The 21987-nt window shown below is 38.3% G+C and overlaps 1 protein-coding gene and 1 pseudogene across 4 annotated transcripts in view; one reads left to right on the top strand and one right to left on the bottom strand.

Annotated features, from left to right (window-relative positions):
* The window catches only part of LOC129006805 (cytochrome c oxidase subunit NDUFA4-like), a 34428-nt pseudogene extending 24739 nt beyond the window's left edge, over positions 1 to 9689 (bottom strand).
* Positions 1 to 21987, top strand: part of EYA3 (EYA transcriptional coactivator and phosphatase 3) — a 118600-nt gene that overhangs the window by 6789 nt on the left and 89824 nt on the right. Inside the window, exon 1 of one of the 4 annotated variants that reach the window (XM_063667131.1) lies at positions 1813 to 1836. The exons of the other annotated variants lie outside the window; for them this stretch is intronic. The gene's annotated coding sequence lies outside the window, so the exon portion shown is untranslated. Of the gene's footprint in view, positions 1 to 1812; positions 1837 to 21987 lie in introns of those variants that run through there. 4 annotated transcript variants of the gene reach the window in all.

Consider the following 21987-nt stretch of genomic DNA (forward strand, 5'->3'; position numbering starts at 1 on the left):
ACCTGAAATTTAATATTGTAGCAATTACTGAATTTAGGAAAATTGGTAGGTAGTTGCTATCAGCGCCGTTACTACGGGAATACATTAGAATGATTAGCTTTTAGGTGAAATTGAATTTTTTCTTTAGTTTCCATAGAGACTGAAAACGATTTAGGTCAACTTTACCTGTTGTGCCCTTCCCCCTTTTCAAAATAAGAGGAACATTTAATTTAGCACAGTGATGTTAATTTTTTCCTAGTAGATTGATGATATGAATATGATAATCTCACTCTCTTTACCAAAAGAATAATCCAATATGTTCTTTTATATAATCCAATATATTCTTTTATATTCCAAAATCCATGTATGAATTTTGGGGGAATATTTCAGACTTTAGAGAACATTATAGGATAAAAAATAGTATCTAAATATCTTATAAAAATTAGTGTTTTATTACATCACTGAATTTTTCTCTTTTAAATTTAAAAGTGTCAAATTTAGGAAACATCTGTGATAATTTAAAGAATAATTTTTGAAATCTGCTTTTCCTTTTCACTAGGTGTTCCTCTGCTATAGGTTAGGAAGCAGTAGTTAAGCAACACTAATGAATAATATTCTTGAGAGTGAGAACTAGAGCTTCGCAAATAGGCCATCTCTCATATTTAGTGGGGCATTTAATAGCTAGATAAACTGAAAATTTTTGCTTTCATTTCTATGTATTTTCTGTTAGTATATATTTATTTACTGTAGGTATCTCACATTCTGTGCAAAAAAAAAAATCTTTGGAAGTAACTCAGTGGTTTCCTTTATCTTTTTTGTTCTCTTTCAGAGGCTTGCTTATATAAAACTACAATTTAGAGAACCATTGGCTGGGCGTGGTGGCTCATGCCTGTAATCCCAGCACTTTGGGAGGCCAAGGTGGGAGGATCACCTGAGAGGCAGGAGTTCAAGACCAGCCTGGCCAACATGGTGAAACCCCGTCTCTACTAAAAAAAATACAAAATTAGCCAGGTGTGGTGGCAGGCGCCTATAATCCCAGCTACTTGGGAGGCTGAGGCAGGAGAATCACTTGAACCCAGGAGGCGGAGGTCGCAGTGAGCCGAGACCGCGCCATTGCACTCCAGCCTGGGCAACAAGAGCGAAACTCCATCTCAAAACAAACAAACAAAAAAGAGAACCATCAAACTCTGAATGTTGTTTCCTATGTAGTATGAAGTGGTTATTTTCTTCCCTTTTTGACTGGCCATTTTTTTTTTTCTGGTAAAGTGGCTTTCAAACTTTTCTGATCATGACCCACTATAAAATACATTTTACATTGCTATCCAGTACTCAGACACATATATGTATATATTAATATTTGAAATTGAAACAGAAGTTTCTTGAAACAGTATCTTTACTACTGGTGATGCATTGTAATATTAATATTTTCTATTCTATTTTGTTTGTTTGTTTTTTGAGACAGGATCTCACCCTGTATCACCTGGGCTGAAGTGTAGTGACACTATCACGGCTCACTGCAGCCTCAACCTCCTGGGCTCAGGTGATCCTCCCGCCTCAGCCTCCCAAGCAGCTGAGACTACAGGTGTTTGCCACCATGCCTCACTAATTTTTTGTTTGTTTGTTTTGTTTTTTATAGACGGGGTTTCACTGTATTGCCCAGGCTGGTCTTGAACTCCTGGGCTCAAGTGATCCTCTTGCCTTAGCCTCCCAAAGTGCTGGAATTATAGGTGTAAGCCACTGTGCCTGGCCTCTATTTTGTTTTATTGTTTTTAATTTAAAACAAACTGCTGGTTTCCATTCACTAAGTTGATATCAGCGCCGTTACTATGGGAGTACATCAGAATGATTAGCTTTTAGGTGAAATTGAATTTTTTCTTTAGTTTCCGTAGTTAATGCAATGTACCCGCAGTTTGCAAAATTTTAGTGACTGCTAGATTTTTCCCCTAATATTGTCTTTTTTTAATGGAAAATGTTTAGGTTTGGGGCCAGGTGTGGTGGCTCATGCCTGTAATCCCAGCACTTTGGGAGGCTGAGGTAGGAGGATCACTTAAGCCCAGGAGTTCAAGACTAGCCTGGGCAACATAGCGAGACCCTGTCTCTACCAAAAAAAAAAAAGAAAAGAAAATGTTTAGGTTTGCTAGTTTTTTTCTCTGCAAAGTACCTGGATGGATTCTGTAAAACTTTTAACCTAAATAGCTGCAGAACAATCATTGAGAGAGGGAGGTCCTGTTGCCCTGATTACCATTACTGTCATCTCTGTTCTTTACCATTTCTAGGCACATTATTTTAAAAACTTATTTTGGAATCATGCGGTTGAAAATGCTCGGTTGTATGCTGAGCTTCTATCATTAGAATCCTTTGCTAGTTTGCATCTAACAGTCAAAAGTTTAGGTCCTTTCAGTTGGTTTTCACAAACTTTGCTTCTGTTCTTGGCAACTAGTCAAAAGGTTACAAAGCTGCTTTATTCTGCTCTCTTCTGGCCCCAGTCCAGTCTTTGTAAACCAAAAAAAGAGGACTGAGGAATGAAGCAGTTTGCTCATGTGTATATGGTCAGGTAAAATAACATGATTGAAGAGTCATTAGGGTTTGGGACAGTGGATTACATTTATGTATTGTCCCAATTCATTTCCTGTAATCACAAAGGGGGAAAGGACATAGAAATATCGACAGTTCCTTGCCTATCCTAGCTGGTAGAGTGAAACAGGGTCAGCAGACATACTCTACTATTTTTATACCACTACCCTCTCTTAACACTTAGTGAGCACTTACTATGTGCCAGGCACTATTTAAAGCACTTCACTTGTGTTAACTCATACTCATACTTGGGAGGCCTGAGGAAAAAATGAGAATGGTAAAGGATAGAGAAGACGACTTGCCATCTTCTCGTATGTTCTTATTACTTGGCTTAAGAATTCTGGCTGTTGATGACTATAGTATGGCATATCATACATTTTAAGCTCAGTCAGCTTTTAAATATCACCAGTCCTGTCTGCATTGTTCCATTATGAGACACATAGCTGTGGTTTGAGAACTCAGGCTTTGAAGCTAGCCTGCCCGGGCTTGAATACCAGGTTGGTGACTTACTATGTGTATAGCATTGGGCAAGTTACTCTCTGTGCCTTAGTTTTCTTTCTTTCTTTCTTTTTTTTTTTTTTCTTTTTTGGGATGGAGTCTCTCTCTGTCGCCCAGGCTGGAGTGCAGTGGCACAATCTCGGCTCACTGCAAGCTCTGCCTCCCGGGTTCAGGCCATTCTCCTGCCTCAGCCTCCCGACTAGCTGGGACTACAGGTGCCCACCACCACGCCCGGCTAATTTTTTGTATTTTTAGTAGAGATGGGGTTTCACTGTGTTAGGCAGGATGGTCTCGATCTCCTGACCTCGTGATGCGCCCGCCTCTGCCTCCCAAAGTGCTGGGATTACAGGCATGAGCCACCGCACCCGGCCTGTGCCTTAGTTTTCTCATCTGTAAAATGGTGATAATAACAAATAGCTTCTATTTTATAGACTTATTGAAAGATTAAAATAATTAATGTATTAGCTGGGCATGGTGGCACATGCCTGTAATCCCAGCTACTCGGGAGGCTGAGGCATGAAAATTGCTTAAACCTGGGAGGTGGAGGTTGCAGTGAGCTGAGATCATGCCACTGCGCTTCAGCCTAGGTAACAGAGCGAGACTCTGTCTCAATTAAAAAAAAGAAGAAGAAGAAAAAAATAGTTAATATATTAAAAGTACTTAGAACGGTACCTGACCTATAAGAAGCATTCCGTAAATGTTTGCTGTTAATAGTATCAACTCACAGTTGGAGCTCCTGAGAGTGTTTGTGACTATGATGAGTTCTATATATTTGCTGAGTAAGAGGACATGATTGACATTTAATGTTATATTGTTCAGGAGCTTGAAAATATCTTGTCTTGAGGACCTGTAGGGAAAGTTCTTGTGTAGTGTGTTGGATTTAAAGCTAAAGGTTATCAAGGCTACAGGCCCAACTTTTTAAATCTCTCTTAGGAACCACTTGTTATTTGGGCCGTAATCTTAATAGTTTTAATGGTTTGCTATTTGGGAAAACTAAGCGGAGCTAGTTAGTGAATTGACTTTCACTCAAGACCAGATTTCTTTCCTTTTTATCTTTGGTGTAAGATATTTATTTATTTTATTTTTCTTTAACAAACACTTATATTATCCTGTCTGATGGAGTTTTGAAGGGGTAAATAAATTTGGAGAAGTAAAACATTCATAAAAAAACTGAACCTAGATTTTACAGTTCTTCTGACAGCTAAAGACATAGATTTCAAAAGACTTAGTTCTGTTAGTATAGTGTATAGTCAGTGTTATCCAAACACTGACAAGCTGATATATAGGACTGATGTATAGATGATGAGATATATAGGTATATAGAATGTTAGAGAATTGATGACATAGGGTACAACTTTGTCTATATAACTGGAAGCAGCACATTTATAGAATATTCATGTTGTGATTCTCAGAAATGTTAACTGCACAGATTAAAGAATATGTATAAAGATAAAGTTTTAGAGTCTTTGAGTCTGGATCTTCAAACAAATTTTTTTTTAAATTTCTTTTATTCTTATTCTTTTTGATTTCTTGTTTTTTTTTTTCATGTCACATGTTAACACCCACTACAAACAGAGAAATTCTTATGCTGACAAGTTACTAAAACTGGAGAGAGATCCAAGGAGTGTTGGAAGAAATATAGTAGAACTATTGTACTGTTATTAAGCTCACTTTGACATAGCTAATTCAGGTTAACCTCCTCCTTCTTAATACTTTTTACTATGGTTTTGAAATTTTTCCTGTGGAACACATCTTCCTGTTTTATTAGGAGCTTGTTGGGGAAGTGCAGTGGCTCATGCCTGTAATACCAGCACTTTGGGAAGCCGAGGTGGGCGGATCACCTGAGGCCAGGAGTCTGAGACCAGCCTGGCCAACCTGGTGAAACCCCGTCTCTACTGAAAATACAAAAACATTAGCTGGGTACGGTCGTGCACACCTGTAATCCCAGCTACTCGGGAGGCTGAGGCAGGAGAATTGCTTGAACCCAGGAGGCGGAGGTTGTAGTGAGCCAAGATTGCGCCACTGTACTCCAGCCTGGGTGACAGAATAAGACTCTGTCTCAAAAAAAAAAAAAAAAAAAAAAAGATTGTTTTGTAAACAATTTGAAAGGATGATTTTTGTTAAGAAGTAATATTAGAAATTATAAAAACAGGCCGGGCGCGGTGGCTCGCACCTGTAATCCCAGCATTTTGGGAGGCTGAGGTGGGTGGATCACCTGAGGTCGGAAGTTCGAGACCAGCCTGACCAACATGGAGAACCCCATCTCTACTAAAAATATACAAAATTAGCCAGGCGTGGTGGCGCATGCCTGTAATCCCAGCTACTCAGGAGGCTGAGGCAGGATAATTGCTTAAACCCTGGAGGCGGAGGTTGAGGTGAGCTGAGATTGCGCCATTGCACTCCAGCCTGGGCAACAAGAGCGAAACTGTGTCTCAAAAAAAAAAAAAGAAATTATAAAAGCAATTCTTCTTAGAGAGACTATTTCTTTTCTTTTCTTTCTTTCTTTTTTTTTTTAGGCAGAGTCTTGCTCTGTCACCCAGGCTGGAGTGTAGTGGTGTGATCTCAGCTCACTGAAACCTCCACCAGGGACTACAGGCATGTGCCACCATGCCCGGCTAATTTTTGTATTTTTAGTAGAGACAGAGTTTTACCGTGTGGGCCAGGCTGGTCTTGAACTCCTGACCTCAAGTAATCCACCCACCTCGGCCTACCAAAGTGCTGGGATTACAAGTGTGAGCCACCACGCCTGGCCGAGAGTCTATTTCTGGTAAACTAGTATTTTTTTCTATTAAGAATTTGGTAGAGCCTAAATATATGTATATATTTTAAAAAGCAACTTTCTCAGTAAGTTCTGACAGTGTTTTGTTAAGTGTAAAGTTACTATAAATAGTGCTACAGCTGATAATACTGTGATATGTTAGTCATGCCTCCAGAACAAAGTAGCCAGAAGAATTCACCAAATTTACTGCAGTCAGTTGGCTGCACTATTTATTTATGGAAGGTATTGACCAGTATGGTGATGGTTTTTATCTGTCTACAGAAAGTCCTATCAGGGAGGTGTAGGTGGTTGCAGTTTTTCTGGTTACAGAAATGTGATTTGTGCTGTTGCCTAAGTTATGAGAGCTGAAATGCTCTCTTAGGATCACACTAAAGGGAGCCTTAAGAGAGGTTAGCTGAGTGTAGGTCTGCTGGATATTTGTGTCTACTTTAGCAGGGCTCTGAGTACAAAGGATTCTGAGTGGCTATGTTAGTAAGTATGTTAGATATTTTTTTAAAGGTGTTAAATGAAGAAAGGTGGCTTTCAGCTGATGAGACTTTAATGGATTTCTGAAAGATAGGAAACAGTGAGACCAAATTGATGGAAAAAATAGGAGAAGAAATCACAGCAAAAAGTATATGTAGAAGTTTCAGAAAGGTAGCAGACTCCAGGTAAACAAATATGAAGAACTGAAGGGTACCTGGAATATTTATCAATTGCAGCAATCTGTGAGCATTTATTCAAGAGAAATGGCTGAACCTTGGCAAAAACAGCAAACTTTGTGGCATTTTAATTTGCGCTTTTCCCTCTAGCTCCTCAGTAGCCTTGAAAACCAACAGCCTCCAATCATGTTGAAAACCAGCCACTGGAAGGGATAGATCGAGTTTAGAGTTCTTTAAAGCTCCATTCCCAAAGTTGTCATTATTTTACCTAGCTAGTATTTCCTTGAAAAACCTCATTCACAAGACCATCTGTATTTGACCTGACTTGAAGCTCACTTAGTACAAACAACCTTTACCCCCTGGAGTGTTTATTGAAAACAGTTAAAGGCAATTGTTGAACAACTTGAGTGCTCACCATCTTGAGTGACAGTGAATAGTTAGATCGAATAATAGGCTAACCAAGAAGCTTAAAAGGAAAAGCTGGGAAATGAGATGTTCATAAGGAAATTTAAGAAGCTCTGGTATATTTCTGGGAATCTAGAAGGCTATGTGCATGTGTAGGGTTGTGTGCTGCATGCTTAGGAAAGAACCAAGAAGGTCCTAAGCTGTCGTTTCTGATTAATCTCTAGGCTTTGTGCAAGCAAGAAGTAAAGGCTAAGGAAGGGTTGTAAACTGCTTGGCTGAATGTGAAAGGTATGCCCTAACACATGTAGTTAGCCTGTCAATACACACTGAGACTTATACTGGTTTTAAGCATTTAAGGAAGTCTCTGCCCAGTCATTAGCTGATCACAAATGAACAGCAGAGACTTTCTTTAGTGACCAAATAGGATAGATAATTAATATTTTAGATAATTAGGAAAGTCACTAAAAGAAACAACAATAAACAGTAACAACAGTAAACTGTAATAACAACAAATACCTGGTAGGGGAAGAATCTGATTTTCTGAGTTGTCACATTACATTATTTAAAATGTTTAGTTTTCAAGAGACTGTTATTACAAAGCATGCAAAAAACCACTTAAGTATGGTCCACACATAGGAGAGAAAGCAGTAAAATAGAAAGTGCACCCTGAGGAAGCCCAAATGTTGGACTTTAATATTAGGCAAAGACTTTAAATCAGCCATTTAAAATATGTTCAAAGGGCCTGGTATGGTGGCTTGCACTTACTGAGGAGGGACAATTGCCACTGCACTCCAGCCTGGGTGACAGAGCAAGACCTCATTTCTTAAAAAAAAAAAAAAAAGTTCAAAGAACTAAAGAAAACCATGTCTAAATAACTAAAGTAAGGTTATGTGAACTATATTATATTAGTCCACTTGGTTTGCCCTAACAGAATACCATAGAGTGGGTGGCTAAAATAACATGTATTTTCTCACAGTTCTGGAGATGGAAAGTCTAAGATCTCTTTTAAATGAGTACTAACTTCTATTTTAGGTATAATTGCTTCTGAATAATTGTATGTTGTATAGTTCTACCTCTAGTGTTTAAGATAGGGTAGAATTCTTCCACCATTTCAATTAAAATAAGGAAAGGGTATCTGAAGGTAGTCACATTTAGAATAAAAATAAGAATTTATACATTTGACCTTAAGTCATCTATGCAATGGAAAAATTCTTCTGTTATGATGGTAACAGGTAATAGAGCCTACATTTCAAATCTCTGTACTCATAAATAAACTATTGATCCAACTGTTTTTATAGTTTTATCTGCCAGTGTTTCAGATCTCGTTACTCATAAATAAACTGTTTATTGTTCCAACTATGTTTATGATTTTGTTAGCCAACATTTCAGATCTCTGTACTCATAAAAAACTGTGGTCTGTGTTTATAATTTCATTTGTTTGTATTACAGTCATAGAATTTTATGCAGCTTCATATGTGATTTTGTCTAAAAATCTAAGTAGATCCTATTATAACTTTTGAGGTATAATTTACATACATTTAATTCTTTTAAATGTACAGTTCTGTAAGTTTTACAGATGCATACAATTTTGTAAAACCACATCAAGATACAGAGGGCCAGGTGCAGTGGCTCACATCTGTAATCCTAGCACTCTGGGAGGCCAAGGCGGGTGGATCACCTGAGGTCAGGAGTTCAAGCCCAGCCTGGCCAACGTGGTAAAACCCCATTTCTACTAAAAATACAAAAATTGGGCTGGGTGCAATGGCTCACACCGTAATCCCAGCACTTTGGGAGAGCAAGACAGTTGGATTACTTGAGGTCAGGAGTTCAAGACCAGCCTGGGCAACACGGTGAAACGCTGTCTCTACTAAAAATACAAAAAAATTAGCCAGGCATGGTGGCACATGCCTGTAATCCCAGCTGGTAGGGAGGCTGAGGTGGGAAGATTGCTTGATTCCAGGAGGTGATGGTTGCAGTGAGCCAAGATCGCGCCACTGCACACTCCTGCTTGGGTGGCAGAGGAAGACATCATCTCAAAAAAAAAAAAATTAGCTGTGTGTGGTAGCGCGTGCCTGTAGTCCCAGCTACTTGGGAGGGTGAGGCAGGAGAATTGCATAAACCTGGGAGGTGGAGCTTGCAGTGAGCCGAGATCACGCCACTGCACTCCAGCCTGGGCAACAGAGTGAAACTCTGTCTCAAAAAAAAAAAAAAAAATATATATATATATAGAGAGAGAGAGAGAGAGAGAGAGAGAAAGAGAGAGAGAATAGTTTCATCAATCCCAAAAAGGATCCCTTGTGCCTCTTTATAGTCAACCTTTTTTCCCATCCCCAACACTGGCAACCACTGATCTGTTTTCTGTCCTTGTAGTTATGTGATATAAATGGAATTATACAATATGTAGGCTTTTGAGTCTGGCTTTGTCCACTTAGCATAATGCATTTGAGTTTCATCCAGATTGTTCTGTGATTTACTGTACAGTATTCCATTGTATGGGTATACTGCAGTTTGTTTATTCATGTGCCAGTTTGAAGGGCATTTGAGTTGTTTCCAGTCTTTGGCATATATATGAACAAGCTACTGTACACATTTACATACAGGTTTTTATGTGAACATAAGTCTTCTTTTCACTTAGGTAGATACCTCGGAATGGGATTGCAGGATTGTATAGTAAGTGTATGTTTACCTTTATAAGGAACTGCCAAACTGTTTTCCATGATTGACTGTACTGTACCATTTTGTATTCCCACCAGCAGTGTGCAATTTCTAATTGTACATTGTTCTAGTCGTACAGAGTTCTTGTTGTTCCACATCCTTGCCAGCATTTGGCCAGTTTTTTTTATTTTTATTTTAGACATTCTAGTAAGTGTGTGCTGGTATCACATATACATATATATTCCACCCCTCTCCCCAGGGGCTCTCTGTACTAGTCTCTGCTTAGCCTAAATGAAAGGATCTAAATCTACAGAGGCCAACAGTCCCAAACTTTTGGAATCTCCTCTGAATGCAGCTCATTACTGTTTACTAGATTTCAGACTTTATTCAGATTTTACTACTCTTTCTACTAATATCTTTTTTCTACTCAAGGATCCAATTCAGGATACCACTTTGCATTTATATAGTTTAATTTTTATTTCTGGCTGTAACTAACATGTTATTGGTTTATAAGATACTGCTACTAGTTTTGGTTCTGTTTTTTGCAAGACTATTTTTTCAGTTCCTATCTGTCCCAAAATGCTTTATATGTCACACAATTTTATTTTGGGGAATGAATTCAATTTGTGTGTCATAATTTTGAGTTGCATTCAGAGGAGATTCCAAAAGTTTGGGACTATTGGCCTTTGTAGATTAGATCCTTTCATTTAGGCTAAGCAGAGAATAGTACAGAGTGCCCCTGGGGAAATTGTTTCAATTAAGAGTCTTTATCAAGAAATGATTAAGTTCCTAAATTTTACCCTTATTTACTTTGTTGCTTGAAGTTGGAATTAACAACTTTACTTGGTTAAATTAGCTGAGCCTTTATAGTTTCATTCTGTTTGATCTGTACATTTTTGTAAAGGGTAGTTAAATGGCATATTCAACACTGACATGAACTTTTGATGCAGCAGCCAAAAGTAATTATGATTTCTTTCAGAATGTGTCTTTAATACCTGGCATATTTTATCCTGGATTCTATTTCAGTGTTTTTCTTCCAGCTTGAAATATTCTATGAATATGTTTAGAAAGAATTTCAGGGCTCTATTCAAGACACACAAAAAAGAAATCCCAAAGAAAAATACATGCAAAAAAGTAATTGTTGAGTTAGAAAAGTCACGTTTTTCCAATGAAAAAAATTTCTGATCATTTAGTACCATCTTATGATGTGTTTATCAACGTTCTTGATACAGTGCTAAGCACAGTGTTACAAAGTTAAAAATTAAATAGTAAATGATTTATGGAGGAGCATATTACTGTATAACTACTACATGAGAGAAATGCAAAATAGGAACTTCAATCAAAACAGAAAAATATGAGCTTCAATCTTGAGGCATAGTTTACCTAAGATTGTTATTTAAGATAAATTGGAAAGGAGGACTTTTATATATTTCAGGTTTGACTCTAGCAGTAATTTTTTTCCCTAAGCAGAACACATCAAACAGTATAGTGAGGCCAGGCGTAGTGACTCACGCCTGTAATCCCAACACTTTGGGAGGCTGAGGCAGGCAGATCACTTGAGGTCAGGAATTCGAGACCAGCCTGGCCAACATGGTGAAACCCCATCTCTACTAAAAAATACAAAAATTAGCTGGGCGTGGTGGTAGGCGCCTGTAATCCTGGCTACTCCTGAGGCTGAAGTAGGAGAATTGCTTGAACCTGGGAGGCCGAGGTTGCAGTGAGCTAAGAGTGTGCCATTGTACTCCAGCCTGGGTGATAGAGGGAGACTCCATCTCAAAACAAACAAAAAACAGTATAGTGAATGTATGTAGACTTTAAGTGCTGTCTTGCAAATACTAGTGTTGAGTTTGTTAAGGCTTTGGAAAGATCTTGTAAGATTTCTCAAGATCCATGAAGTACCTGGGACTGTCAGTGTTATTGTTACCTGGGTATTTCTTCCACTATATAAATTTAAGGTTTATCCCAGAGTGACAGCAGGAGAATGCTAACTTTGGAATTATGTAACACTTTCATTAGAGAGGCAAACTTGACAATTATTTGGAAAGTTTTTAAGTGTTTTATGTTTATTATTTTTAATGTCTGGAAGCATTTTTTTCAGCTGTATGTACAGTTGTGTTCTCTTATCTTATTTACATTTCTTTCCTTTTTTTTGAGATGGAGTCTCACTCTGTAGCCCAGGCTAGAGTGCAGTGGCATGATCTCGGCTCGCTGCAACCTCTGCCTCCTGGGTTCAAGTGATTCTCCTGCCTCAGCCTCCTGAGTAGCTGGAATTACAGGTGCCCACCACCACGCCCGGCTAATTTTTGTATTTTTAATAGAGACAGGGTTTCACCATGTTGGTCAGGCTGGTCTCGAATTCCTGACCTCAGGTGATCCACCTGCTTTGGCCTCCCAAAGTTCTGGGATTACAGGTGTGAGCCACCGCACCGGGCCCCTTACTTACATTTCTTCATTTCCCACTTTCGTTTTCAGTTTGTCTGTTTCATTCAGTGGTCAGGAGATGGTCAACAAGCCCAAACAGAGAGGTAATAGCAAAACCAAGCAAACAAAAAACATAAACTTTGCTATTTGTATTAGTTTCCTGTGGCTGCCATAACAAATTACCCCAAACAGACTTTGAGGCTTAAAACAATAGAAATTTATTCTTTCACTTCTGGAGGCCAGAAGTCTGAAATCAGGGTGTTGGCAGGGCTGAACTTCCTCCAGAGGCTTTAGGGGCAATCATCCCTTGCCTCTCCCAGCTTCTGGTGGCTGCTGACATTCCTTGACCATAACCCTCCAGTCTCTTCTTCCATTTTCACATTGCCATCTTCTCTGTATGTGTGTTAAATGTCTGCTTTTCTCTTATAAGGATATTTGTGATGGCGTTTAGGGCCTATGTATAATCTCATCTCAAAATCCTTAATTACATATGCAAAAACTGTTTTTCCAAATAAGGGAACATTCACAGGATCTGGGTATTAGGGTATGGACCCATCTTTGGCTAGAAATCTATTTCATGATAACTGTGTGTATATGTGTTTGGGGAAGGGGGTTTCCCCCCTCCTCTCTTCCTCTTCTACCCCCTCTTTCCCTTCCTTCCTTCTCCTCTTCCCTCCCTCTCTCCTTCCCCCCCCACCCTCTTTTTTTCTCTTCTTCTTCTCTTTTTTTTTTTTTTTTAAATAGATAGGGTCTCTTGCTGTGTTGTCCAGGCTGGTCAACATACCAGATTACCAGATTACTCCTGGGCTCAAGGGATCCTCCTGCCTTAGGCGCCCCTTCCCACTTTGACCCCCGGCCCCAGTTAAAATTACTTGTTTTGGCCGGCCATGGTGGCTCATGACTGTAATCCCAGCAGTTTGGGAGGCCGAGGTGGATAGATCACTTGAGCTCAGGAGTTTGAGGCCAGCCTGGGCAACATGGTGAGACTCTGTCTCTACTAAAATACAAAAAATTAGCCGAGTGTGGTGGCATGTGCCTGTAGTCCCAGCTACTTGGGAGGCTGAGGCAGGAGAATTGCTTGAACCCAGGAGGTGGAGGTTGCAGTGAGCCGAGATTGTGTCACTGCTCTGTTTCAAAAAAAAAAAAAAAAAAAAATTACCTATTTAATCAACAGTAAATCAGGCCAGGCACTGTGGCTTAAGCCTGTAATCCCACTTTGGGAGGCCAAGGCGGGCAGATCACTTGAGACCAGGAGTTCGAGACCAGCCTGGCCTCGAACCCTGTTTCTACTAAAAATACAAAAATTAGCCGGGCATGGTGGTGGACACCTGTAGTCCCAGCTACTCCAGAGGCTGAGGCATGAGAATCGCTTTAACCCAGGAGGCGGAGGTGGCAGTGACCCAGGATTGTGCCACTGTACTCCAGCCTAGGTGAGATTGTGACACTGCACATCACCCTGTCTCAAAAAATCAAAAAAACAAACAAACAAAAAAACCCAGTAAATCAAAGTCTGTACATTGTAAATTAAGGACTTTCGGTTATAAAGAGAAATCAATTTGTTTTTGTGGGTTTTTTTGCTAGCCTGTACAGGGAGTTAATATGTAGCATAAAAAGAATGTCAGGGAGCTCTCTGAGTCTGAATCTTTTCTGATTCTGAGGGCTACCAGATTCAGAAGTAGCTCTTTGTTCAACTAAGCTCTTTATTCCTCTAAAGAAAAAAAAAAAAAGGAATGTTATTTTTGGATTTTTAGGAGGTCCTTAAAGTGCCAATCCGTACATTGAAAAAGAAATTTTGAGTTTAAATTTAAAATATTTAAAAACGTTAAGAACATGATGTTATATCATAAGATCAAAGTAATGTAACATAGGATAGAGATGTAATGAAAGAAAAGGAATAAGTAGCCTAAGGTAATAATATTAGGAATGTAATTTTTTTTTTTTTTTTTTTTTTTTTGAGATGGAGTCTTACTCTTGTTGCCCAGGCTGGAGTGCAGTGGTGCGATCTTGGCCCACTGCAACCTCCACCTCCCGTGTTCAAGCGATTCTCCTGCCTCAGCCTTCCAAGTAGCTGGGATTACAGGTGCCTGCCACCACGCTAATTTTTTGTATTTTTAGTAGAGGTGGAGTTTCACCATGTAGGCCAGGCTGGTCTCGAACTCCTGACATCAGGTGATCCACCTGCCTCAGCCTCCCAAAGTGCTGGGATTACAGGCGTAAAGGAATGTAATTTTAAAAGGGAGGATTTTATGCTCAATTCCACATAAAGAGGACAAAAAACTTCAGACAAGGGAGTTCAGAGTTTTGGATTCCACCACTGTTTCTGCTGCTTACAGGTTCATGAGGCAGTGCCTTCTCTTTTGTTTAATTTCCTCAACTTTAAAATAAGGATTACATTTAATGATCTGTGATACTCTTTATCTTTTGTAGCATCTTTTGTTATATATTTTCTTGCATTTCCAAGAGAGAATCGTATCTGTCCAATAGAGTGAAACCAAATGTGAAGTCTCTTCCAATAGCAAATTCTTCAACTATTGGAAGTTCTTTGCTTTTGCTTAGAGCTGTAAAATGAACCAACCCTGAGTTTGTGTACAGTGTCTAAATAACTTCTTAGGAAAGAGATGACACAGCCAGAAAATCAAATGAATCTTTCTGCCTATGCTGTTGTCACAAACAGGGTAAGATTTTTTAGGTAAGGCAGGATCACTGCAATTTGAATTGCTTTTCCCTCAAAACTGAAATTTTTTTCCAATGGAAAAAGTCGGGGGCAAGAATGAAGAATTTGTGTCTAATTTTAGCTTAATGTCTTGAACATTTTTTATATAAGCATTTAAAAATATGTATTTAAACATTTTACTGTACTTTTAAATGTAAGCTTTGTATCTGCTTTTGATTCTTATCAAATTATATGTAAGCTATTATTAAACTAATGTAAAAACGTGTTTTTTTCACCTTTTAAATAAGCTTGTATTGAAATAGTTTACAGTTATGGTATAGTTAAACTTACTGTTCACATGTTGGTTGTTTCTCATTTTTCCTTTCTGTAGACAACAAACTTATACTATTTTTAAAAGTAGAGTTTGCTTCTTTCCCCCCTGTATGTAATTCTTGGGTGAGCACCTAAGAAAAATTATTCGGGTTAGGCCGTGGCCAATCTTATGACCTCTTTTATACTTTATCCAGGAACAGTCTGAAGACACATGTGATTTTACAGCTGTGCCTGACTGAATATGTCTTTATCTTCTCATAACCCAGATAACACTTGGTTTCATTGTTTAGATTTTTTTTTGGTAGCTTAATATGTATGAAGTCGTATCTTAAGAATATTGCAATTTATATTTCTCCAATTAGTAGTGAGACAGTCTTTTTTCTCAAGTGCTGATTTAATCTCTGTGGCTTAAACTGCCTGTTTTTATCCTTTGACAGGTTTATGAGTTAGTCATTGTTTGCTCCATAATAATAGATGATCAGGAAATGTTGAATTGGTTTGGTTTATATTATAAACATTAGGTTTTATTTATCATAATTCTTGCAGATATTGCCTGAATTTATAGTATTTTAATCTTAGATTTGTTTTTTTATTGCATGAAAGTTTATTTTACATAATTGGATTTGTCAAATTCTTGTTTATGCTTTCTTTGAATTGACCATAAATTCATCTCTTTTCCATAGTGAGATAAGCTTACTGTTCTGTTTTCTCCAAAGTTTTTTGAATGCTTAGTTTTTAAATATATTTATAATTACTTATAGCATATGTTGATGTGGATATTTTTTGCATATTGGTATTCAGTTTTTCTGACAATGTTTTCTAGATACTGATTTTTCTCCATTTATTTCATATTTTAAATACTTTATATATTTGATCTTTTTCTGGCATTTCTAATCTCTTAGGTTTTTTTTGTATTTTTTATTGTAAAATATATGTAAGATAAAAATAACTGTTTTAACCATTTTTAAGTAAGGTAGTACCCCCCCCATCTGTAGTTTTGCTTTTGGCGGTTTTAGTTACATGCTATCAACCTTGGTCTGAAAATATTAAATGGAAAATTTCACAGGCAAACAATTCATCAGTTTAAAATTGTGCACCGATCTGAGTAGTGTGATGATGTGATGAAGTCTCTCTCCATTTTGCTCTTTCCTGCCTGGGTCATGAATCTTCCCTTTATCCAACATATTCATGTTGTAGACGCTTCCCGCCTGTTACTCACTTAGGAGCTGTCTTAGTTATCAGATCATTTGTTGAGGTATCTGCAGTACTTGTGTGTTCCAGTAACTCTTTTTTTTTTTTTTTTTTTTTTGTTTTGAGACAGAGTTTCACTCTTGCCCAGGCTGGAGTGCAATGGCATGATCTCGGCGCATTGCAACCTCCACCTCCCGGGTCCTGGTTCAAGCAGTTCTCCTGCCTCAGCCTCTTGAGTATCTGGGATTACAGGCACACACCACCATGCCCAGCTAATTTTGTATTTTTAGTAGAGATGGGGTTTCACCATGTTGGCCAGGCTGGTCTCGAACTCTGACCTCGTGATCCGCCCACCTCGGCCTCCCAAAGTGCTGGGATTACAGGCATGAGCCACTCACCCGGCCCGAGTAACTCTTATTTTACTTAATGGCCCTGAAGAGCAAGAGTAATGTTGCTGGCAATACAGATACACCAAAGAGAAGTGCATTAAGTGAAAAGGTAAAAGTTCTCTACTAAATAAGGAAAGAAAAAAAATCGTATGCTGAGATTGTTAAGATCTGCGGTAGGGCTGGGCATGGTGGCTCACACCTGTAATCCCAGCACTTGGGAGGCCGAGGTGGGCGGATCATGAGGTTGTGATCAAGACTATCCTGGTCAACATAGTGAAACCCCGTCTCTACTAAAAATACAAAAATTGGCTGGGCGTGGTGGCACGTGTCTGTAGTCCCAGCTACTCAGGAGGCTGAGGCAGGGGAATCGCTTGAATCCGGGAGGCGGAGGTTGCAGTGAGCCGAGATCTCACCACTGCACTCCAGCCTGGTGACAGGGAGAGACTCCATCTCAAAAAGAAAGAAAAAAAAATCTACGGTAAGAACTAATCTTCTGTCCATGAACTTTTGAAGAAGGAAAAGAAATTCATGCTAGTTTTGCTGTCACACCTCAAACTCCAGGTTTTGGCCACACAGTGCATGAAAACTGCTGAGTTAAAATTTATCATAGGTATATATGTACAGGAGAAAAGATAGTCTATATGGGTACCATCTGTGGGTTCAGGTGTCAACTGGGGGTCTTGCAGTATATCCCCCCTTTGGAAAGGGAGACTACTGTATACAATTCAGTGGAATTAAGTACATTTACAGTGGTTCGCAGTCATCATCACTGTCGTCTAGTCTCTTTATTTAAGGTATTTTCACTTCAACCTGCAACATTATTGCTGTTACTCTTGGACAAATTGTTTAAATCTCTGAATCCCAGTTTCCTTGTTTGTAGCATGAGGATGATAATACCACCTGCATCTTAGTTGTGGAGACAAAATTTGATGAGATAGTGAATATAAAAATTACTTGGAGCTGGACGCAGTGGCACATGCCTGTAGTCCCAGCTACTCGGGAGGCTGAGGTGGGAGGATTGCTTGAGCCCAGGAGTTTGAGACCAGCTTGGGCAACATAATAAGACCCTCATCTCTTAAAAAAATAAAAAAATAAAAATAAAAAACTTTGTGTATTATATATGCTCAGTAAATGATAGTTCTCTTATCTTTCCCACTATTATTGGTTTTAAAGAATGGTGTAGACAGGTTTTCCTTAAATAGCCTCTGTTGTTCTCCTTTCTCCCCAAATATTCATTATTAATTTTGTCTAATTTTCAATAAGAAATTTGTAGGTATTGGAGTAAACCTTTGTTCACTTCTTTTTTTTTTTTTTTGAGACAGTCTCGCTGTCTCCCAGGTTCTATATATTTATATATATATAGATAGAGAGAGAGAGAGAGAGGATGGCTTGCTTCCCTCTCTACCTAACTGCATGTTGAAAAATAAGCATTTTTTGATCTTAAACATCTGTCACGTGAGTCATACACTGGATTGTTTTTTATATACGTGTATGCACACATTATTTCAAATTGAAAGCAGCGTCTCAATGGATTTGAAACTATTAAAAGCTATTGTCTAAAACATGAAAAATTTATAACTGTAAAAATAAATGCACATTTTAATATTTAAAGTGCATAATTAAGAAAACCTATTGGTGTTTTGTTTTTCTTGTGTACCAATAATTAAGCCACTACTGTTGACACTATTTGGCTTTCTACTTTAACACTGAATGAGTGAAAGTACTTCTTATATTTATGAATTTACTACTAAAATCTTGGCCAAAAAAAAGAAAAAATTGTCTAAAATGTGTGGGTGAAAACTGTTAATCATGTATGTTTCTACCTTCCCCCCCCAAAGTTGGACACCAACTATATACCGTAGGTTGCTTAAGGTGATTTCACTATTATTAAATCAGTAAGATAAAAATGAAATAGTTGTGTATGTGCAACATTGTGTACAGAGAGGAGATAATAGTATTAAACGTTCTCATCTTCCTTTACCTTTTGTTCCCTAATACCTAGTCTACCTTTTAAAATTTCAGACTTCACTGCTCTTTGCATTCATAATTCAAATTTGCACATTATTATTATTGGAAAATCATATCTAATAAAGGTTTTAGGCTGGATGCAGTGGCTCACACCTGTAATCCCAGCCCTTTGAGAGGCCGAGGCTGGTGGATCACTTGAGGCCAGGAGTCTGGGACCATCCTGGCCAACATGGCAAAACCCCATCGCTACAAAAATTAGCCAGGTGTGGTGGTGCACACCTGTAATCCCAGCTACTTGGGAGGCTGAGGCATGAGAATTGCTTAAACTGGGGAGGCGGAAGTTGCAGTGAGCCGAGATTACGCCACTGTGCTCCAGCCTGGGCGACACAGCAAGATGCTGTCTGCAAAAAAAAAAAAAAGTTTTAGTTATTTCCCCCCCCCCAAAAAAAAATTAAAAATAAAAAAAATATATATATAAGGTATTTGGAAAGTGTAGTAAATAAACTTAAAATACAATGTAGTCAGTGATCAAATCTATGGACTACCTTTTTTCTATGTGGGACTGTGTCATAGATATCCAGTTAACTCCTGAATATCTCTGTACATACTTAGCTGCATGCAAATTCTCTTTCTAGGACCTATAAATCAGACTTTTTGCCCTACTTAGACACTTCTTTTGAAGTTGTAATTAAGAGTGATATATGCCTTGTTTTCATGGAAAACAATTTGACCTTTATTCTGTGCTTTTGTTTTGTTTTGTTTTTGTTTGAGATGGAGTGTTACTCAGTTGCCTGTCGCCCAGCCTGGAGTGCAGTGGTGCAATCTCGGCTCACTGCAGCTTCCGCCTTCTGAGTTCAAGCAGTTTTCCTCCCTCAGCCTCCTGAGTAGCAGGGATTACAGGCACGTGCCACCATGCCAGACTAATTTTTTGTATTTTTGAAACAGAGTTTCACCATGTTGGCCAGGTTAGTTTCAAACTCCTGACCTCAAGTGATCCGCCCGCTTCGGCCTTCTAAAGTGCTGGGATTATAGGCGTGAGCCACTGCACCCAGCCTATTCTGTGCTTTTAAACAAACAACACACACACACACACACACACACACCCCTGCATATATTTAATTTCTCTTCCTAAGCCTAAGAGCTTTAATAACACATTGAAGCAATCTAATTTCTTGCTTGTGGCCATTTACATTTACAGGGTACGTAGTATGTTGAACTTGGGACAAAACAGAAACTATGAGGTAGGAATCGAATTCGAATTTTGAAATAAAATATTTGTTACTAATTATTTCCCTTCTGACTTCTAAAGAGTAAAAATAAAGTTTATGGCCGCCATATTACAGAAAGATCCTGTTTTTATTTTTAAGCATGCGAAATCACAATGGTATTCAAAATTGTGTGGCTCTTGAATCAAACCAAAGTTTCTATTTTTTCACTGTTAGCATTCACAGGTAGAGAAGTGTAAAGTCTTAGGAAATACTATTTCTATTCTCAATTTTAAATTTTCTTAGAATTCTGTCCATGAAGGCAAATGAATACTGACAAGCTCTATTTCCAAAAAAGGTGATAAAACAAGTGTATTTAGAAACCAGTAGTAAGAATTGAAATTAGAAAATTGTGAAAAGGCGTTACTTTCCAAATGTTCTAAAGGTACTTAAAAGATTAACTTGGGGCATGTCTTGTCATTTCATCAGCTGTTTGACTAAGTTTTAATTATATTTATTTTAATTACATTAAAAATCCACTTTTCACTTCTGTGTCACAAGTGTTGTATTACTTGATATTTTAAAAGATGAATCTCATTGAATGTAAAATAATGTCAGGTTACATTAATGGTAAAAAAAAAAAAAAAAAAAAAAAAAAAAACTGTTGGCCTGCACGGTGGCTCACGCCTGTAATCCCTGCACTTTGGGAGGCTGAGGCGGGCGGATCACGAGGTCAGGAGGAGATCATCCTGGCTAACACGGTGAAACCCCGCCTCTACTAAAAATACAAAAAATTAGCCGGGTGTGGTAGCGGGCGCCTGTAGTCCCAGCTATTCAGGAGGCTGAGGCAGGAGAATGGCGTGAACCCGGGAGGCGGAGCTTGCAGTGAGCCGAGATCGCACCACTGCACTCCAGCCTGGGCGACAGAGCGAGACTCCATCTCAAAAAACAAAAAGCAAAAAACAAACAAAAAAACCACGTTAAATTCTAGAACTAATACAAGGAAACTAATACTAAGATTTTTACAGTAATTCTGTACTTTTGTTACCAAGTTTTGCAATATTGTATCTTAGTTATACTGTATTTTCGTCTCTTGCTAGTAAGTATGACTTTTGATTGTATAGCATGTACCACTTGTGGAAAATGGTATGAAGTCTTAATAAAAGTTTTAGAACATTGATAAATGCTGGGACTGTGATGAATACTTGCATTCTTATATTTAGTATGTTCTGATATTTCAGGTCTTTCAGGGTACAAATTATTGGAAGGCAGGAGAATACTGTATTGTTGGAAACTAGTATTTAGATGAATGTTTTGGTAGAATTACATAATTTGTAGTCATTAGTGCATTTTATACAGAATGTACCAGAATGTATGTTTGCAAACTTCCCACACATTGTATATTGCCAGTAGAACCCCGGGGAATTTTGTAATATATTCTTTCCTTGTAGGCAGCTTTTTGTTTTAAATTGATCAAAATTATTCTTGGTCATTGACCAGTTATTTTGAGATAGCAAGCCTGGTTTTTAAACTTTTCTTTTCTTTTCATTTCTTTTTGAGACAGAGTCTCACTCTGTCACCAGGCTGGAGTGCAGTGGTGCGATCTCAGCTCACTGAAACCTCCGCCTCCCAGGTTCACGCAATTCTCTTGCCTCAGCCTCCCAAGGAGCTGGGACTACAGGCTTGTGCCACCACGCGCAGCTAATTTTTGTATTTTTAGTAGAGACAGGGTTTCATCATATTGGCCAAGATGGTCTTGATCTCCTGTCCTTGTGATCCGCCTGCCTCGGCCTCCCAAAGTGCTGGGATTACAGGCATGAGCCACCATGCCTGGCCAGTTCTTTTCTTCTAAATGTAGAAATTATTTGTGTCCTTTTTATTCTCCTAGATTGAAAAGCTGAGAAGACAAAGGGAATTTTAAAGATGGAAACAACAAAGGGTGCTTATTTTCAAAGAACAGGAGATGTAGAAAGGAATGTCTTTAAATTTTTCCCTTAAAGAAGGTTTTCTTGCAGCTTACAGAATTTATGTCAAGAAATAGTAGATTCTTTTTCTATTGCAAAATCAATTTAATATTGCCATATTTCTAAAAAGCAAAATTCAATATTTTAACATTTATTGATAATTTATTTCTCCACCATTTATAGTGATGTTTCTGTTTTTTCTTTTAAAATAATTCTTCATTATTCAACTTGATAGTGTTTTCTTACTTTTTAAAACCCATGACCCCTTTTGACCTGTAAGTAGTATTATGTTCTCCTTTAATGTAATTCAGATTTTAAAATGAATTAGTTTT

The sequence above is a fragment of the Pongo pygmaeus genome, chromosome 1, assembly GCF_028885625.2.
Source record: "Pongo pygmaeus isolate AG05252 chromosome 1, NHGRI_mPonPyg2-v2.0_pri, whole genome shotgun sequence".
In the NCBI taxonomy this organism is placed as follows: Eukaryota; Metazoa; Chordata; class Mammalia; order Primates; family Hominidae; genus Pongo; species Pongo pygmaeus.